This window comes from Aythya marila, assembly GCF_965140915.1.
Source record: "Aythya marila genome assembly, chromosome: 7".
Lineage (NCBI taxonomy): Eukaryota > Metazoa > Chordata > Aves > Anseriformes > Anatidae > Aythya > Aythya marila.
In genome coordinates this window covers 34,780,882-34,799,772 of record NC_139048.1, presented here as the reverse complement: position 1 = coordinate 34,799,772, position 18,891 = coordinate 34,780,882, and the positions used below count along the sequence as shown (strand labels likewise).

At 41.9% G+C, this 18,891-nt stretch overlaps 1 protein-coding gene across 3 annotated transcripts in view; it reads right to left on the bottom strand.

The window, feature by feature from the left end:
- JMJD1C (jumonji domain containing 1C) overlaps window positions 1-18,891 on the bottom strand; it is a 154,451-nt gene that overhangs the window by 80,553 nt on the left and 55,007 nt on the right. The window contains exon 1 of one of the 3 annotated variants that reach the window (XM_082764768.1): window positions 12,442-12,613. The exons of the other annotated variants lie outside the window; for them this stretch is intronic. The gene's annotated coding sequence lies outside the window, so the exon portion shown is untranslated. Of the gene's footprint in view, window positions 1-12,441; window positions 12,614-18,891 lie in introns of those variants that run through there. 3 annotated transcript variants of the gene reach the window in all.

Here is an 18,891-nt window from a genome sequence, read left to right as displayed (position 1 = left end):
TACTTCTTCTAACCAGTTGCAGAAGATCTGAATGAGACTTATTTGCCAGAAAGCCAGGCTCGGATGTGTGTCACGCTTTGAGGTCTTAGGTAGGAAATTCTTCAGGCTGACAAATACCCAGGGCCCTGAACAGCAGCTAAAGCTAGGGAATTCAAGCTGTGATGGTCACGAGGGGGCTGGGGGAGTAATGGGCATTAACAGCCCAGCCGGCTGCTGAGGCAGTGCTAATAAACTTCTGCTTGTAGTAAGGGCAAGGAAGGAATATCGGCAAGGCACGGAAATTTGACTTTACAGCTTAATTTCTTGGTTTTGTTGATGTCGTCTATCCTGTCTTCATGGGGGAGGATGAGATCACTACAGAGAGTTCTTCACTGTAATACAGGGGCACAAAGAGAAACTTCTGGGAGGGCAGAGAAAGAGCTGAAAAAGGCATGTCAAAGTGGAACAGCCCAATTCCCTCACTGACCACATGTACAGCTCCCATAAACCACATCAAAGAACGTTAAGAGCAAGAAGTACCAGAAACCTAAAAGGAAATAGAAAAGGCAACCTTTCCTAAAGCAGCTACCTGATAAAACTTGTTGAAGTGGCATGTAGCAGCAGCAGGGCCTGCTAGCTACTTTTATTCCCCTTTTCCTTCAGAGCAGGACGAGCCGTGGGTCAGAGCAGGTCCCTGCCTGGCCCCAGCCCTCCCCACACACAGGACCCCCCCGTTCGAGGCACAAGGGGGATGCAGGATGACCTAGCAGCTCCTGGCGCACAGCGGTTTACGGACCGACTTCCTGAGCCAGACCCGCATCCTATTTCATCGTCTCCTCCGTGAGTCAGCACAACCGCTTTCTGTATCCACCTACCTTTTTTTTTTTTTCAACCACAGTAGCACAGCAGTCTGCGGCAAGGGCGACGTGACAGTAACTTTATTGCTCCCTCTCTGGATAAAGCACTTCCTTCTGCTCCTTGTGAACCTGCTGCTCCACTGGCTGGCTGGGCATCCACTGGTACTTCACGGCAATTCATTGCAGGACAAAAGTCCGCCACCCCCCTGCCATCAGCTCTCTTCCAAGCTCAAGACTGCAAATCCATTTAAGGCTCCTGATGTGAAGTTATTACCTCCTCATTATTTTCTTTTCATCCTCTTCGCTTTTACAGTTCCGCTATACAATCCTTGAGGCAAGCAGACTGCATTCACTGTGCTGGGCAGACATGCACTGCTAGTTTCTGCAGTGGCATAATTATTATTTTGGCTTCGTTCCTTATTCTTATTCTATCCCTTGCTCTATTCAACTGATTACTAAAGCTAAAACCAAGACCAAAACAGCAGGCCATGATAAAGGTCAAATAAGGACACGCAACCACTTTATTTTCTAGAATGATGGTAAAATACTCGGTAAAACAATCAAATGTACATATAGACTTAATGATTTTAGAGGGCTAGTGGTATTCCACTACCAAAATATATATTTTTAATGTAATCAGCCCACTTCAGAATAAAAAAGTACTTCACACAGCCAACACTTGCATGAAATCAATGGCTCATTTAGGAGACAGCTAACAAGCCAAAATAACATAACATTTTAGGATGATGCTATTACTCTATGCTCCTGAAATAAGTTTGCCTTTGTAAAGATCTACATTTCTTGAGAGACAAGTCTACAGTAACAGTTTCACCTCTCTTGTTAACGTCAATACTTAACAAGATTGCTTACATTAATATTTTAATGCATTTATTATATGCACTTTAAGAAGTCTCCAATAAAAGCTTTTCCCAAAGAAAAGCTTAATAATTAAATTTACTGTATAATCTTCATAATCTTACAGATTAGATATTAGAAGAAAACATTAGCAAGACAGAGCTGATAGCGAGAGACGGTATCAAAAGGTACTGCTATAAAATGGCAGCAAACCAACTGATGAGTTACACAAGGACATCATGCACTATCTTCAGACCATCACAAGTCCAGGTCTCTCTTCAGAGGAAAAAGCAATACTTTTTCCAGTTTCATTACCTTATTTTACAAACACGTTTTTGTGCTGATAATCTTGCCTTCATGTCCCGCACAAACACCAAACAACGTTTTGATTAATTTTCTTGGGTGAACTTCACATGAGAATACTTCCTAGGGTGGGCTGTTCAAAAAGAAATTTGCCAACAAAGCAGTTTGTACAAATGCACACAGAACAGAAGAAAGAGACATATTATTTTCAATATCATACAAAAGACCCCTTTACACTTCAGCCGAGGAAGAGAAAAAAATCCTTTATGTTTCTGGAAAGTTTAAAGACAGCATTTATAAAGTTCTAGATTGTAAGAGCGCATTCCTAATGGCAGCAACACCCTGTTGAGCATCTATTGACAGAGCCTTTTGGAAACAAAAGGCAATGTACTTATTGTAGCTTATTCTCCACCAATGAGTTTTATATAAATAAAAAATATTTTTCTTTCGCAGAATTGACAAATGTACTCAATTCTGTGCTATGCTCGCTTAAAACAATCACTTGATCTGACTTCAATTTCATCTGGACACAAAGCGTTATTGCTACAAATTTTTATATAGGGGGAACACAAAATTATAGCTGTCTCATTATTAACGCTTTTTGACCAGAAAACTACTCCATGCATTAGAAAGTAGAGCAGAAATCACATCTGAAGAATGCCATGGATAAGCCTTAAATAGCTGTTGACCTAAAGTAAACCTTAAATAGATGATTGTCTTAAAAAGATACCAGATCATTTCTCCTTTCAGAGCATCAGTGATGGAACTGAACAACTGAAGTCTCAATTAACAGAAAATGTATCAAAATACTATCTGCTCAGCTTTTTCTTATTTTTTTTTTTCCCTGAGTTCAGCAATAATACTATTTGTGTTAATTTTTCAGTGGCTGTCTTTGCAACATGAAGAATGGCTTTAAAAGTGAGAGTTGTTTTGCCTCTGATCGCAAACTGAAAATAGAAACCAATAATACTGAAACTCAACCATGGGGAAGTCGACTGACCTCACAGAGATCACTAGTCTAATTTGAGCTTTAATATTCCACTTACCTACCAAGTGAAGTAAATGCAAAGTGCAGCAGACATCGGGGCCCCTGACTAGAACTACCTATATTCTCTTACTCCAAGAAACTCTCTCCTAAAACACAATGAGAATCAGAGGTTAGGATCTCCTTGCTCTTCCCCGACCGAATACCAAGTGTTTTGCTGCTCAGAAGCCAAGCAGCTACGCTCCTCCAAACAACTGAGGAGCCGGAGACCCTGGCAGGCTGCCACAGAACACAAAGCCAGAAGACCTTGCTCAAAACCAACCTACCTGGTCAGCTGCCTTTTTTGCTAAGGAGCCTAAAAACCTGTGCTGCAAGGCAACCACAGAAGCTGGCACGGTGTTTAAGCAGAAGACTGTTCAGACCAGTCCCTAGAAGGAGATGAAAGACTATGTAAACGAGTTTCATAATTATTTGGTAGACAAGTTTTGGTACTCAGGACTTACAGGTTTTATTTTTAGTTCTGATAGGAAGTACGTTTTTTTTTTTTTTTAAGGTACATAACCCTTTGCCTGGTCAATCCCAGTCAGCCTTTTTCTACTTTCATAGCTCTTACCACTTTAGCAAGGGAAATTACAGTACTTCTCAAAGGTATTCCCATACCGGTTACATGAAACTGGGATGACTTCATACTCACGTTGTTATTCACACGATTATATATGAGAGAGGTGCTGCAACCAGAATTAATGCATAATTAATTTTATACTTGTGCTTCCTACAAACTACTGGATTTACATTTAAAGAATTATCTGCTCAGCTCAGCTGACAAGACTGCACATGGTACAGGAGTTTTATTAGCCAGATTTAACATAACGAACAGCTAAGTCTCAGAGAAATGGAACGGCTAGACCGTGGACACAAGAAATCTTTTCACCTGCAAACGAGTCCCTCACGACCTAGAAATACGACATAACAGAGATATTCCCCCCTTACAGCCATTAATCTTTTTCTTTTGAAGCAATCACAGCACTTGACTCGTCTGTTAAATGATTTTCTTATGCCCCGGAGCCCCGGGGCTGGTGCTGCAGCCGCATGTGGCCCCGCGGGCTGGCAGCCCGGAGGCAGCAGCGGGTGACTCAGGGTCCCCGTCCCCTCACGTAACCTCCCGGCTGTTCCGACAAGGCGGGCGCTGCAGCAAACGCGCTGGCTGCTGACTCAAACAGATGCAAGACGCACGGCCCCGTTCCCTCGCAGAGCGCAGTGCCTGCTCTGTGCCATTAGCTATGATTCATCCGCAGCGCAGTGCCAGAATCAAAAGAACAGATCAACATTAGCAGACAGCAAATTCCAAGTCTGCTCCTCTCTGAATACTGCATGCAAATCACCTCCAGCACAATTCCGCATATAGCAACTTGCCTTTCAACCTCAGGAAGCACGTTACAAATTTGCCACCTTCAGTTTGTACAAGCACACGTCTGTTTTGACCACGCAAGCACCCAAAGAAACACCAGAGATGCCTGACACCGAAGTAAGGTAAATAGATGTCAGCGTTTTGCATCAGCTGGTCCTTCCTAGCAGATGGTGGTGATGTACTGACACTGAAAGACAAAGCTGCGTCCCTCCAAAGCAGACCTCATTTCACAGAATCGAACTTGCACTTGGCCCCCTCAACAAATGAACCGATACATTTGTTAGAAAGGGAGAAAGGAAGACATGGCACAGAAGAGCTTTTGAGCAATGCTGTCGGAGAGCGTGGCACGAAGCGGTTCCAGTCTTGACAAGCAAGCCAGAGAGAGACAGGCTTGGCGAGTAATCCCAGCCTTTTCAGCGAGACAGGATGTGGTTCCACAATAGAGCCAATACCGACTCCATTAACCAACAGCGCTGGAAACAAGTCATGAAAAATGTATTAATTTCCAGTGCTCATTACAACCCCCAAAATAGCTGCTGCATGCTTACATACATACCGTTTGCATTTTTTTTCCAAGAGAACTCTTGTCGAGAGAGCAGCGAGTTCTACCTAATGTTCTCTTTCAAATGTGCAAGTTAAATCAAGTCCTTTTATCCTTCTGATATTTATACACCTGAGGAGTTAGTCCCTTCCTATGGCAGAAAGCAAAGAGCCAAACTAGAAGAATCAAAGCTGCTGCCTAGAAGTTAAGGGCTTCATTAGCGACAAGTTTCATTTTTAGTTTGTACTGATGTAAAACTGTCTTCTCCCCAGTACCCCCACCCTCAAGTACAGCACTGAGTAACTGGGTCAGGACAAATAATTTGAGGTTGGTGAATAATTAATATGGCAAACAAATAATTAAAATGTGTATATATTTTATGTGGCTACAGTTTGAAATCTGTACCATAACCTGTAAATATAAATACATAACTCATTTTTTCCCCAAAAAAAAAGTTAATTAAAGGATGATGTGAACCACATGAGTAATACATACAGGTCTTCAGCATCTTCATGGCTTGATAAAAAGAAAAATATACATACATTTGCATAGATATCTGTATACCTATCAGTATCTGTTTAGCCCTTCCCCTATAAATTTTCCCCATAAATTCAAAGCGTGTTAAGTCATCGTGCTACTTTGGTATTCAGCTTCCTGAGCTTTTTCCTGCCTCCTCCTGCTTTTACAGTGAGTAAGAGCCCTGTAAAGTGAAGACAGCCTGCATATTGTAATATCCATTTACCATGCTTTCGGAATCAAAAGCATGTAGAGAAACTGTCGATATAGAGGAAAAATGTCTTCAAAAACAACAACCTGTTAACTTTTCTGATGTATTTCTCAGCCTTCTGTCCTCTTGGAGTAACTTACTCCTCGCCAACCAAAGCCTGCTCCTCCCTCCCTTGAACTGAACATGACCAGGAGGCTTTAACATCACGTTCAGCATCACAGGACTGTGACGGGCTCTGTGGTCATACTCCAACGCACAGAAACTGCAGCGAATCCTCCTCCCAGAGCCGTAATTCGTTCCCGTTCCACGTCAGAGCACAGCCCTTCGGGGATTGCAGCAACAAGCCCGGGTGGGCTGCTGCGAGGAGTCAGCTCCCGCTGCGGGCTACCCGAGCGCCCAGCCCTGACTCACCGCGGGCGAGCGGCTCCGCCAGCACCCCAGCCACGCAGGGCCCTGGGTGCAGCGAGGTGAGCTGCTCACACAGCCCCAAACCCACTTCCCTCCGCCGGAGGCCCCGCGGCAGCTTTCTTACCAGCAGAGGCACACAGGCAGACCTGGGAACAGCCCGCGCCTTAGCCCTGGAGAGCGCAGCCGTCAGGCAGCTGAGCACGCACGCTGCCTCGTGTAAATGCGGTCCTTTCAGAGGAGGCTTTCTGAGCAGCTGCCCGTGGACCGGCTGCCTTGCCCACGAGCATGCTATTCAACTGGGAAAAGGAAACCACGGAGAGGAATTGAACTGAATGACTGAAAAATTCTGTGCTCAGAAGGTAACCAAGACTGCTCCGAAGGGCTATGCAGTGCTAGCATGTCTGTACGCCCCAGAAAATGCAAAGGTTTTCTTCCACCGCCCCTGGGCTGATCAACAAAGGAGCCCCAGAGCCGAGGGGCAGCTACAAGGAGCCACGAGAAGCCAGCTGAAAGAGGGGATGGAGGACCCGGGGCACCGAGTAAATACCAAATGGCTCCGGGGATTTGTAACGGGAACGCGAGAGAAGGAACAAATGGCACACAGGCATGTTGCGTCTACGTGTCATGTCTGCTTTTTTTTTTTTTTTTTTTTTCTGGCTTTGTCTAGACTATTATTATGGCTCCTGAATTCTTAGTAGACTGTGGAACCAGAGCTCCCACAAGGGGAGCACTCCGAGAAGGAAGACCTGAAGCTAAAGAGGAACCTGTAAGGTACTAGAGAGGAAGCATTAAAAAGTCCTGGCTTCAAGACAAAGTTCTGGCAAACGTGAGGGGGCAGAGGGCAAGGTCCCTGTACCCAACCTCAAAGAGCATATTCTACCCACAAACCACATTGCATATGAAGGATTCAGAAGCAACGTCCACGGGACCGGTGATCTGTTATGGCCACAGGAAGAAATTCATTGCAAGACTACACACCTCTGTACTTCCTTAGAAATGTTAGCCTCTTCTAAAACTATTTAAGATGTTGAGCAGCCACTTTTCAGGCCCTACAGGGCTAGGAACTACCAGGAATGAAAAGCTTTCTCTGTCTTATGTGAGGAAGATCTATCCGGCTGAGATGACCTCCCTACAGCCATCAGTCTTCTGAAACACATCCTTGCGCACGACCTGCCAAAATGAGGAAGAGAGCTGAGGATGAAGACGACAACGGAGCAGAACAGTGTATCCCCACAGCATCATGTTTGTTGGAGGTGAAAGATACATAAAGAAGGGATCAGTGAAGCCAGGAAAAACCCTCTAGACCCTATTTTCTTCTGATCAGCCATCTTCTGCGGCACCGATAATCCTCCTTTCACAGGTAAGATGGAGGCAACAGCTACCAGCAGCAGTACTTCACCCAGCTGCTAGGATCTACGTGCTGCAGTGAAGGAGCACAACCGAACCACCTTCAGTCTCTCCTTGATGTGAGCACAAAGACTCCCTCTTTTGACACCAGTGAGCTTCTGCATCAGTCCTCTGAATTTGGAAGACGATGACCCTATATTCCGGCAGACACCTGCCTGAAAAATCTGCGTGTTAGCGTATACCTCACTCTGGCTGCAGGTAGCAAAAGAAAGTTTACCAGCAATTCCTAGAGACTGAGTCTGATGAGATAAATTCAATCTACACAAACAAAAGCTGATGCTGAAACAATAGGAGAAAAAAAAAAAAAAAAAAAAGCAACCTGAAAAAAATGGTAAACAGCACAACTATGCTGCCATGTTTGCATTCCTTCCCCAATACCCCTCACACCCACTTTTTTTTTTTTTTTCCTTTTTATTCCTTTGCTGAATTCCCAATTCCCTCTTTCCTGCCAGCAACCTCTATCCCAACACAAGCCCCTCTGGCAGCTCTAGAAGTGCTGATATTGCCTGCAGTTTTATCAAACAGCTGCAGAGAATTAGAGCAGGCACCAGTCAGAACGTGGAATCAAATATGGGCAGTTCAAGCAGACAACCCTACCACTTCCACACCTATCTCGTTACTGATGGTATCTCCTTTCCAGCAGCAAGACAGAGCCTCTTAGGTCAAAACAAGCAGCACATCCTGGGGGCAAAAGGAGAAGTGACTGAATCCTCCTTTCCCAGCTGAGCAGCCAGCCCAGTAGACAAAAGCAAAGATGCTGATTAACACAGTCAAATTTTTTGATGATTGCTAAAATCTTATCAGAACTGGAAATCAGCCAAGATAAAAGACAAAAAAGCCTTCCCTATTCCCATACCCAGGGATCCTAAGAAATGACAGCCCACCTCATGTCTTGCCACAACACTACTCAAGAAAATGACTGCTCAGTAATAAAATTACTTTTCCAGCCTTCAAGTTGCAAGCTGAGCCTGACACTCCTGACAGGCTGCAAATCATTGCTTGCATGAGTCTAGAGAAATGACTCAGATCTCAAACTTCCCCATTAATCTCAGGGCAGAGCACTACTGAGTCCACATTCATGTGGCGAGAAGTCTGGCCTTTCTCCACGTAGAGCATAAAGATGAAGTTTTTGCTAAGGAGTTGGATCGCCTCGCTGCAGTCTGGAACAACCTCATTTCCCCTGCTCCACAACAGCTCCCACCTGCAAGCTTGTCCCTCAGACGGTGACTGACCTGCAAGACAGGTTGATGAGCAGTAAGATGTAAAAACAGAGAGTGCACGTTTTGTCTGCAAGGCAGGAGAGGCAGAAACATGGGCTGGTGAGCCGATCAAAGCCTACAAGGAAGGGGGGAGTGGGGAAGGATTCAGTGATGGGAGATCCAAGCTACATGTAGAGTCAGTGACACAGGACACCCAAGGCACTGCTGAACATAAAATCAGTGCAGAATAAATGACTTGGAAAAGCATGATGATAAAGCCACTGGCCAAGAAATACAACTGATGAAAACACACAGGACTGAAAATCGTGTTGCACATGGTTCTTGTTTTTATTAGTATTTCTTATCTCAGCTACTCTGATGGGAAGGCTGTTTGAAGAACCCCCTGCTTTAACAAAAAATGGAAGACTAATTAGCCTTACTTATTACAGTTAATTTGTGGGTGGTTTATACCCATATTCTCATACCTAGCATAAAAACTGTGAAAGTAAGCCTCATTTTCTGATAAATTATAACTGCTGTTTTTACCTACGTACTTGGTTAGCAGTACGCTTTGGCTCTTCGCAGTTTTGTACCATGGCTGAAAATAAGATTTCAAGTGAGCAGCAAGTATCTGCTTTGGCCTAATAAGTTATTTTCCATACGAAATTTGATACAAACAGTTACTGTTTTTTCTTCATTTACTTTTTATAGTCAAAATATTATTGCTGGCCAATGTAACAGTATTCAAAATTTATTGTGTTTTATAAATCTTGCAATGACTTTCCTGTTATCTCCCATCTTCATCTCTCACTTATGAAAATAAACAGATCTTTCAGTTCATTTCAGAGAATCTCTAAAGGCAACTAGCAAAAATCTGGATTACATTATATTAAGGAACTATACTGAAACTGTACTAGAAAAGCAAGCTATAGTTGACGCTTCAAATTCGTGAAGTATATGCTAAGACCCTGGTCAGAACCAGTGAAAAAACATCACTATATGTTAAAGGAAAACATTTCCCAATGGGAAGTATTGACTACCTTTCATAGCCTCACTGTGCCAAAAACATCCACAGCTGATTAACAGACCCGTACTTTCTTTAAACAACAAAAACAAAAAGCAAACAAAACAAGAAATCAGTGCCACATTGTGAATACGTTAGCTAAAGCATATGTTAAAATGCCATGAATATATCCAGGGAAATGTCTCGAATCCTACAAGAACTTGCAGAGGGAGGAAAAAGGTCACTGTCTCCTGTGCTATCCAAAATTTGCTTAAAACAACACAAACAGAAACCTCTGCATAACAGGGGTGATACAAAAAAAAAAAAAAAAAAAAGCTGGCAGAACCTGCAATCACTTCAAGTTCTACTAATTCTCTTGGTAGCTAAGGATGTCCTACACTACATTACAAAAAAGGCAGACAGTTATGGCAGTGAAATGACAGCCAACAGAGCTAACCTTCCCTGTCTGGACACTTGGAGCAGTTGTCCTTTCTGCTTTCAGTTATACCTCGTGCGTGCATTTTGCATTCGTCAAGTTTAAAGAGATGACATCGGTCACTTTGCATCTTCAAAAACAAGCTTGTTTTAGATATTCGGAGGAGAGTTTTAAAAGCCCAATAAAAGGTACAGTGGTTATTCTAATAAATAATCTAGTGTACAACGTTATATGCGCCAATAATGTCATTTGTATTGAAGGAACTCCAAGTACGTCTATCGTTAAAATATTGTGCAATTGCAGCAGCCAAAGATGTCGAAATCGACATTCTACGGCAGTGGCAGTCATTTCAGAGCCCTGTGCCAAAATATGATTAATCACAGTTCACTGGGTATTTTGATAGTAACAAAGGAAAATAGCTCATTGTAGAAAAAACATATGATCAATTAGGAATGCCATCAAGCACAACTGTAAGCTTCATCTTCAAGTAATATGAATACCACAGCGCTTATATACACAGATCAACTGCCAATATAGAGAATATATATAAAACAAAGAACATCAAAACTGTTAGTAAGGAAGCATTTGAAAATATGTAAATATTGTTTTCTTCTCTATGAAAATTGTTTTCTTCTCTATGAAAAGCTCGTCTGAGACTAAGCGTGTCCAAAGGAAGCCTGAATCGCTGCACATTCAGAAAGACAACAGATCTGCATTTCTACCTTTTGGAAGAGGATGAAAAGAAGTGAAGAAAAATTCACAGCAGGTTCTCTACAAGCTGCACATACTGGTCAGACTTACTCATCTACAATCCCTTCACCTGCAAATCAAGTCAACCACATCATCATTCTGCTAGGACCACACCAGCCCTGCCTACTCAGCTATCACTGCTGTCTGCTGCCAGCTTCACCAGCAAACTCAACGGTGCTATGCTGAGGTTCATACAAGTCTTTCTAGGTGATGCCTGGCATGTTATTGTTTGCTACAAACAAATGCTGATGCAATCTCAACTCCATAATGCTTTTGCCACAGGACAGGAGCTACTATCTTACCAGAAAGTAGGAAAACATCTACAAGGATTTAAGTACCTGATAAAATAAACACACAGTGATTCCATTTTATTTTTATATTATTTCCAGCAAAACAACATTCCTTAAGATTACCCTGACAATGCAATTCCTCCACAATCTTTGGTAAATGGCCACAAATATTACTCAATTTCCACGTAGGAATTAATTGCACCATGAATCTTAACAGATGACCACACGCAAATACCTGTTGCTTCACTTACCAATAAGAGATAAAAAGAGAATTCTTTACCAGTTCTGAAATTTAAAAAAAAAAATGTTTCTTGTCCCAAAATTAGAAGAGTATTGATTATGTCTGTCCTAAGAAATCTACATCTGAAGGATACACTCTGAAAGTTGAAGGTGCTGCCCAAGTCTTCAGGACTAAAGCTATTATTATTATGCCTTAAAATTTAGTAAGGATCTGATGCTACCAAATTTGTAGCCACTGTTTACAGAGGTACTGAGACCTCTTCACGTACACAATCCATTATTAAAAAGGTTTCTAAAAGGGAATGAATGCATTTTGATGCACCTTCAAACTGTCCTTTCTGTAAGCTACAAAGATATATCCTGGCATTTCAGTAGTACTTCTGATAATAACATGAAAAGAAAGCCTGCCGTAAATTTAAAAGCAATTTTTTAAGGTGTTTCATGAATCATTTAGAGTATTTAAAGCATGATGGGTAATAAAACTATTGTAGTTTAAAATAGTAAAGGTACTGTAAGTAATCCATACCTGGATGAATAGAAAAACCAACGCACTAGCTTGGTAACAGAGCCACTGGTAGCTGGTTAGAGAAAAATACAGCCTACTCCAGCCAAATACACCAAACTGCACGCAAACGTTCTCTGAAAAGACTCTTATACTCATAAATGCAAAATTAATGTAAAAAAACCTCTATACAGCACATTAATGGATTTTGGTTGTATTCATGTAAATACATAGCTTTATTATTATACTTTCAAAACAGCTAAATTCATCAACCAACTATAATAAGTACTATTGGGCTCATTTCAGGATTCAGCCAAGTGTTTCAGTGATTCCAAAAGGCATCTATTCAGTCAGCTCTACAAAACAGTATTGTATTCCTATTGTGATGGCACTAATACAGTTTGTACCAATTCAATATACGCCTTTAAAAACCCAGCAAAGCCCTTCACTGAAATACATAAGAATTTTTCAAAGCCATCTAAAACTGAAGCCATGAAAGGAAATATAATTGTGCATCTTTAAAAAAAAATAAAAATAAACAAGGTACTTACCCAATGACTTAGTCTCAGAACCGATGAGAAATTTCAAATTAAAATACTTGTTCAAGAGTTTTTCAGAACGATGAAAAATCTTTCATTATACTTAAGAATGGTTCGTTTCTTTTCTTAAATAATTCTGTTCAAAAATTGAATATTGAGAGGTTTCATATAAGTTTCTGACAATTGTTTAACTAACAGACCAAATCTTTTTCATAAAGAAATCAAAATGGAGGACAAAAGCAGCTAATAGAAGACGAAAAAGATTAATAAAATACTTTTTTCTGCCCATGACTGGTGTAGACCCTATGACAGTCAGTAGACAAAAAATAAACACTATATCTTTATTCACATTAATAATTCACCTATTTGTAAACAAGAAGTCAGACTCACTCAGGGTGAGTTGAGGTCAGCCATGTTTCTCTAGTAAAATATTAATTACTGCTAAAGGATATTATTTTCAAACAAAGGCCCATTCCCTAATCAATGGAATAAAAGAATCTGAACCTGAGACTAATGGACTATTTTGATTGCTTATAAAGTCATTCTGATGAATATTTTTCTGGAATTGTTTTGGTTCCTAAAGGCTTTATATAGCTCTACACTCACAGTTCTTAGCATTAAATTGATTTCCTTACAGGTATTAAAGATGTTGCTTTATGTAATGGCTCTTTAAACCTGCAATGCATGCTAAAAAATTAAGATAAAGTAACTTATACAATTACCAATAACTATTGTAAAAGCAACCCCTATGCTTTACTGCAACTAAGAGCGGATATGACAGAAAAATATACAACATCTGATTTTATGTTCTGCCCTCATTTACGTGGACATTCCTTGTCGAAGAAGGTAGAAAGGCAGAAGTGTTGTAAAACCACAGATATGACAGTGGCTGTTTCACAATACCTAATGGGTCTTAAAGAAATTAAATGGTTTCAGCAGTGTTCTTCATTTGCTTAGGACAGACACCGTATCCTTGTAGGGGACACATTCCAAAGAAAAATGCAAACACCTTCAGTTTAACTCTGTGTTTTCTTTTAAGGAGTCACTGAAAGTGTATTTACCATGTGTAGCCCTTGACTCAACTTCCTGATTTGGCCCAGGGCTGGAAGGGTGTTAATCTGAGGGCACGAGAAAGGAAGTGGTAAAACAATACGCTCCCGGCCCCAGCCTCCAACGTGCTCACAGAGAAAATGGACCTTGAACCCATTACAGGTGATTGGATAGGGCACAAAGTAAAAACGTTTTTCTTCTTCTACTGAAAGAAAGAAAAAAAAAATCGGCTCAGAAGAAACAAGTCTGCCTTCGGCAGCTTCCTCCTCCACCCTCCTCTCCCCATTAATACTCCTTCATAATTCCAATTAGCCGGTGGCCTAATCACCTGCTAACTCCTCCTCATCGCCAGGGGACTGACCTGTGCACAACCACAGCTTCTGCTCCTCCCGTCCAACTGGGACACGTGCAAACCCACCAAACCCGAAAAGGGCTTCCCAAACACTGATGAAATCCCTATCAACTGCAACACGGAGTTCAGGCAGTCACAGATTTCCCTACAGACACACACCTGTTGGGAACAGGCACCTCTGGAGACTGCTGTTACGACAATGAAACCAGGCACAGAGGACATTCTGGTTTTACTACTTACAGCTCGGTTTTCAGGAGATAAGAACGAGTCACCTCGTCAAAAAATGAAGTTACCTGAAACCGTAGACGCTGAAGTCGTAAATCACTAATCCTATCCCAGCTAGCATCCTCTTGCAGGTAAGTACCTGTAGCTGGCAGGCCCTTCCCGAACTACTTTCCTGTGTTCAGCCTTTTCCACGAGCTAATATAAACTAAAAATAATAACAGATGTACATCATCAAGTTATTGCCAGAACAACTTACACAGTATTTGAGGTTACTGTGGAGAATTTGTCTTCTTGTGGTTCACAAGAACCTGTCACATACGATGAAGAAAACACAGATCGTTCATGATAAATTCATCACGGAGAAGCCATTTACAATGCTTTAGCGTCTATGACAAAGAAGAAATTAAGACTGCCTTTTGCTACAAGTACTGGATGTAATCTGTTTTAATGTAACTGAAAGCCTGAAACATCTGCCAGCAGAGAAGTTCCTGTTAATGGCAGCTAGCTGAGATCTCTTGCTGTAAAAGCTTTTTTTCAGCTGCAGAGCCCTAAGAGCACAGAATGGCACAATGAAATCAAAATATAATAAAGCAGAAATGATCAATATGACTCAAGTACAGACAACATGTAACAGTAATAAACAACAGGACCTCATTTTCACATACATCCCTGCCTACCTCACAAGCACTTGGTTTTTTTTTTTGTTTGTTTGTTTGTTAGCAAAAGTACAGAGAAGTGGCAGCAGTAGCACTGTCCCTTTCAGCAGTGAGATAGGCTAAATTCACTGCAAAACCACATCTGTAGCAGATTGAACTGAAAGTTAATTCATTGATGATGATGTTTTTAACCTGTTTATGGAGCAGCATCACTTCAAAATGCATCGCATTACTGAGCTCCAGTTCTGGGCAGCAGAGTGAGATTTTTCCAGGCTCTGTCAAAATCACAGAGGACAAACCTTTCCTTCCAACAACATACCAGCAACCCAAGAAACACATTAACCCCATAAGGTGATGTAACTATCCTTTCAATTCAATTTTCTTGTTTTTCCCAAATAATGTCCTTTTTCAACACCACAAGGTCTCAAAGCACCAAAGTCTTCCACAACCCACGTTGTCAATTCTCCTCTTCAACTGAGCAATGCAAGATCTTCCACCACCACTTATCTTGGTTCTTCAAAATCATGAAGGATCCTACACAGCAAGAACTCCTGTTGCTACTTCTGTAAAAAATATAAAGTTTTTTTGTTTTTAAAAAAGTGCTATGGAAATTCCTAGAAATCAAGAGAATATTGTTTTGTGGGTACTGGTTCTAGAGTGGACCGAGAAGCTAAAATATGGTGATACGATTATAACATGACAAAAATGCCATATGGAGTCCACAGAAACGATAACCTCAGAGCAAACTGTTTCCTTGTTTACGTGCTAATAACCAATACTCAGGTGGTCAAAAAGCTTCCTTCAGATTCTCGGCGCTTTGCACTATGCAGAACTTTTAACCTAGCCTCGTGAAATGGGCCTGACTGTAACATTTTAACTTCATCCAGACACTGATTTTACCCGGCAGCTCGCACATCTCAGCTACAATAGGACAGACTCATTTGCACAAGGCCACATGTATCCAAATAGTGATGGACAAACCGTAGCAGTATTTTTTCAGAAGATGCACTTTGCATTTTGGGTGGGTTTTCCACGCTGCTATATGGTGAAGGCAGATATTGAGACAGCACACCATGGGATTCACAATAAAACCCAGCAGAAGCTGCTGAAATTCTGGGGAAGGAGAAAAAGAAACTCATAAAACTCTAATTATGCCTTCCATAAGTCATCTTACTCAAGTCAGCATGAAGAGAGCAGTGCTTCAGTACCGCACAGCTGACAAGTCATTAATGCACAGAAGCAGCAGTGGAGATTTTAACAGTGGGTGGCTTTCAAAATTAGCTGCCAAGTGGATTTGACAGGTGTAAAACCCAGCTGCTCCTCCCCGCTACCACAAGAAAAACACCGAGCAGTTGCTTGTCGATGGAAGTCTTCTGGCACAGCTTTGCTCATCCTGGGCAGCCACCATTTGGACGGAGGACAAGTACCATGCTGACACCCTTCCCTCGCTGTACAGCCTTCTCAACAGGTATGGGGCAGAGACTTCATTATCATTATTATTTATATACGTGTGTGTTTGTATATACACATATATAAAAACATATACATATGATATTATAAAAGTATAAGTTATGTATTATATATCTGTAAGTTAGCATTTATATAAACAGCAACAAACAGACTGAGTGACCAGACTGATGGAGATGCACAAAAGGCACTGCAAGCATTCAATTATTCCTCCAAAAAAGGAGAGTTGGATTTCCAAAGCACTGTGCTGAACCAGCCAGCAGTGCCCACGTGCCCTGTATTCTCTCACTACCGCATCTCCAAAGTTGAGCTGATGCTTCTGCTTCCAAGGAGTTCAGATGATCGACAGGTCTACAAAGTCGTTTGTTTCCTTCAGCACAAAAGGAAAATCTGTTCTCATAAATGCTATGAAAAATCAAAGACTAAGACTTCCCAGCCCATCCCAGAGGCTCCAGCATAGCTTCTGGGTTTCAGATCTGACGAAGCTAACTTTGAGCCAGCTAACTGGGATTTAACCAGCAGTAAAACCACCGCAATATAGGTTTTAGCATCAGATACAAAACCAACATGCAAGCAGGTATCCTGCACTGAGCTTCCTGCAACCGTGGCTACTCTGCTACTGCAACCTGCGCTGCCCAGCTTGAAAGTGGAACCTCATCAAACTCCATTTGTACCTTTTATAGGAATAGATACGAAGTACCGCCAGTATTTCATCACCGTCTTTTGAACAGGTGCAAGTGACGGCAGCGCAGTCAACTGGGAGCACTGCTTAATGTTACAGTTGAAGGGTGATAAACAATATCGAGTTATTCTGTGTAATCCTTGGAGAACAAAATGAAATGCTTTACCTGCAGGAAGCAATCCGAACTATAGAGATCTCCAGGATGCTGTGACATACTAAAGAAGCTTTCTCTAGAGGAACTGCCAGAATGGCAACTCCCAGGCCGATGTGATCAAAGTGACTTGGGGTGCTGTTACCTTAAGGCTAACATTTTTTAAAAAACACGCAAACAAAACAACGAGACCACCACACAATGTTTTCTTTGGAATTCCAGCACTCTTCTGGAATGAATTTGACATTAAAAACAATTCACTGCATAGAACTTAATTGAAAAACACAGCCTACATACTTTATGCATGGAAGCATGCTTTTAGAAAACTAAACCCTGTCCAAGAGCGGTCTTCATTCCTTAGAAGTTCAAATTTAGCAATCAAGTAAAACATCACCCCTACCAAAAAGCACAAGCTTGCTGTTAGGCAACACCTTCAGACAGAACTCGGGAACAAACAATTGCTTGCAGCAGTGTGAAGTGAGCAAGAAGCAGGAGGGCCACCACGTACAACCCCTCCCCGCAGCATGGCTTTCCGCTCTTCTCCCGAGTGGGAAGCCGTGGGACAACACCCGTATTTCACAACTGGGGAGACAGATCTCAGCTTACTGCTGTTCGTTTGGGGCACGTCCTGGGAAGGTAACGGCCTCTGCTTCGAAGCCTGTGTGGAGAGCACTGGCTCCCAGTAAGCAGTAGTTGAAAAGAGCAAGTGCCAAAGTACACAGGCGGGCTGTGGTACTGCTTGAGACGCTGATGTTGTGTGGGAACATTACAGCAACGCACACTCCAGCAAAATAATCTTTGAACCATCTCCAAGTGCTGTTTCTGCATGTTACTGTCTTTCACAATGCAGCAAAAATCAGGTCACTTATGCTCTGCTGAGTCAGTTACTTAAGTTTTCTCTTCCCCAAACTCTAACTGTCCTAAATCTCTCCTAAGAAGCTGACGGTTTCCAAGCATTTTCTCCTCTCCTGCATATATCTCATCATGACCCCAGATTAGCAAGGGATACAAGCAATGAAATTCAGACACAGGGAATAGGGAAGCTGAAAAAATCCACTTGCAGTTTTTCCCTGGCTCCCCTGGAAGTATTTCCTGCCCTCAAATTTGAGAAATCCTTACATTTTTTCATATTTATTTAAAAAATTCACACGACTCCGGAGACTGAGCTTACTCTCTTCCCTACCTTCCACATACATAGTAATCCCTTTTGTGAATTTATTCTCTCTTACTGCTAGAATATTTTGAACGTCTACTGATTTACTTGCAGTATCTACCCACATATACTTCATTTTTCATTGTGCAGAGGGAAGAGAAGAGGCCACAGTGAAATGAGTGAGCATGCAGGGGGGCAAGTGAGCAGTATCTAAATCAACTCCTTACTTTGAAAGGCATCAGTCTGATTCATGGGACCAACATGTAAAACAAGTTTGCTAAAAACATTAAAATTTGGCCATCAAGGCATTAAATAAAACAATTTATTGAGAGACAGAAAAAGTTGTGAAAAACTTTTTCTCGAGCAAAAGGGTTCTGCAAGGGACAGCTAGGGCAGAGGGAGAGGAGGGAGGCGGAGAAGGCTACCTAAGGTCAGAGGACGAGTCTATCCTCAACACATCCACAAACCTAACCTACATTTTGCCACCAAGTGCCATGGCAGTTAGTCAGCACGTGAACACGTGGATTTGTTCACATCTAATCAGAACAAATGCATCCTCCAGCACCCAGAACGAATTTCATCTCCTGCTGCAGGACGACCTCATTAGCATGATGGTCAGACCCAAGGCCCATGGTCCCACAGGTGCCACTGGCACTGTTTGCTGTAAATCAGCTGTGGGTTCTCACCCTGCAAAAGAGTTACTGAGCACCAATGAAGAACCACTCT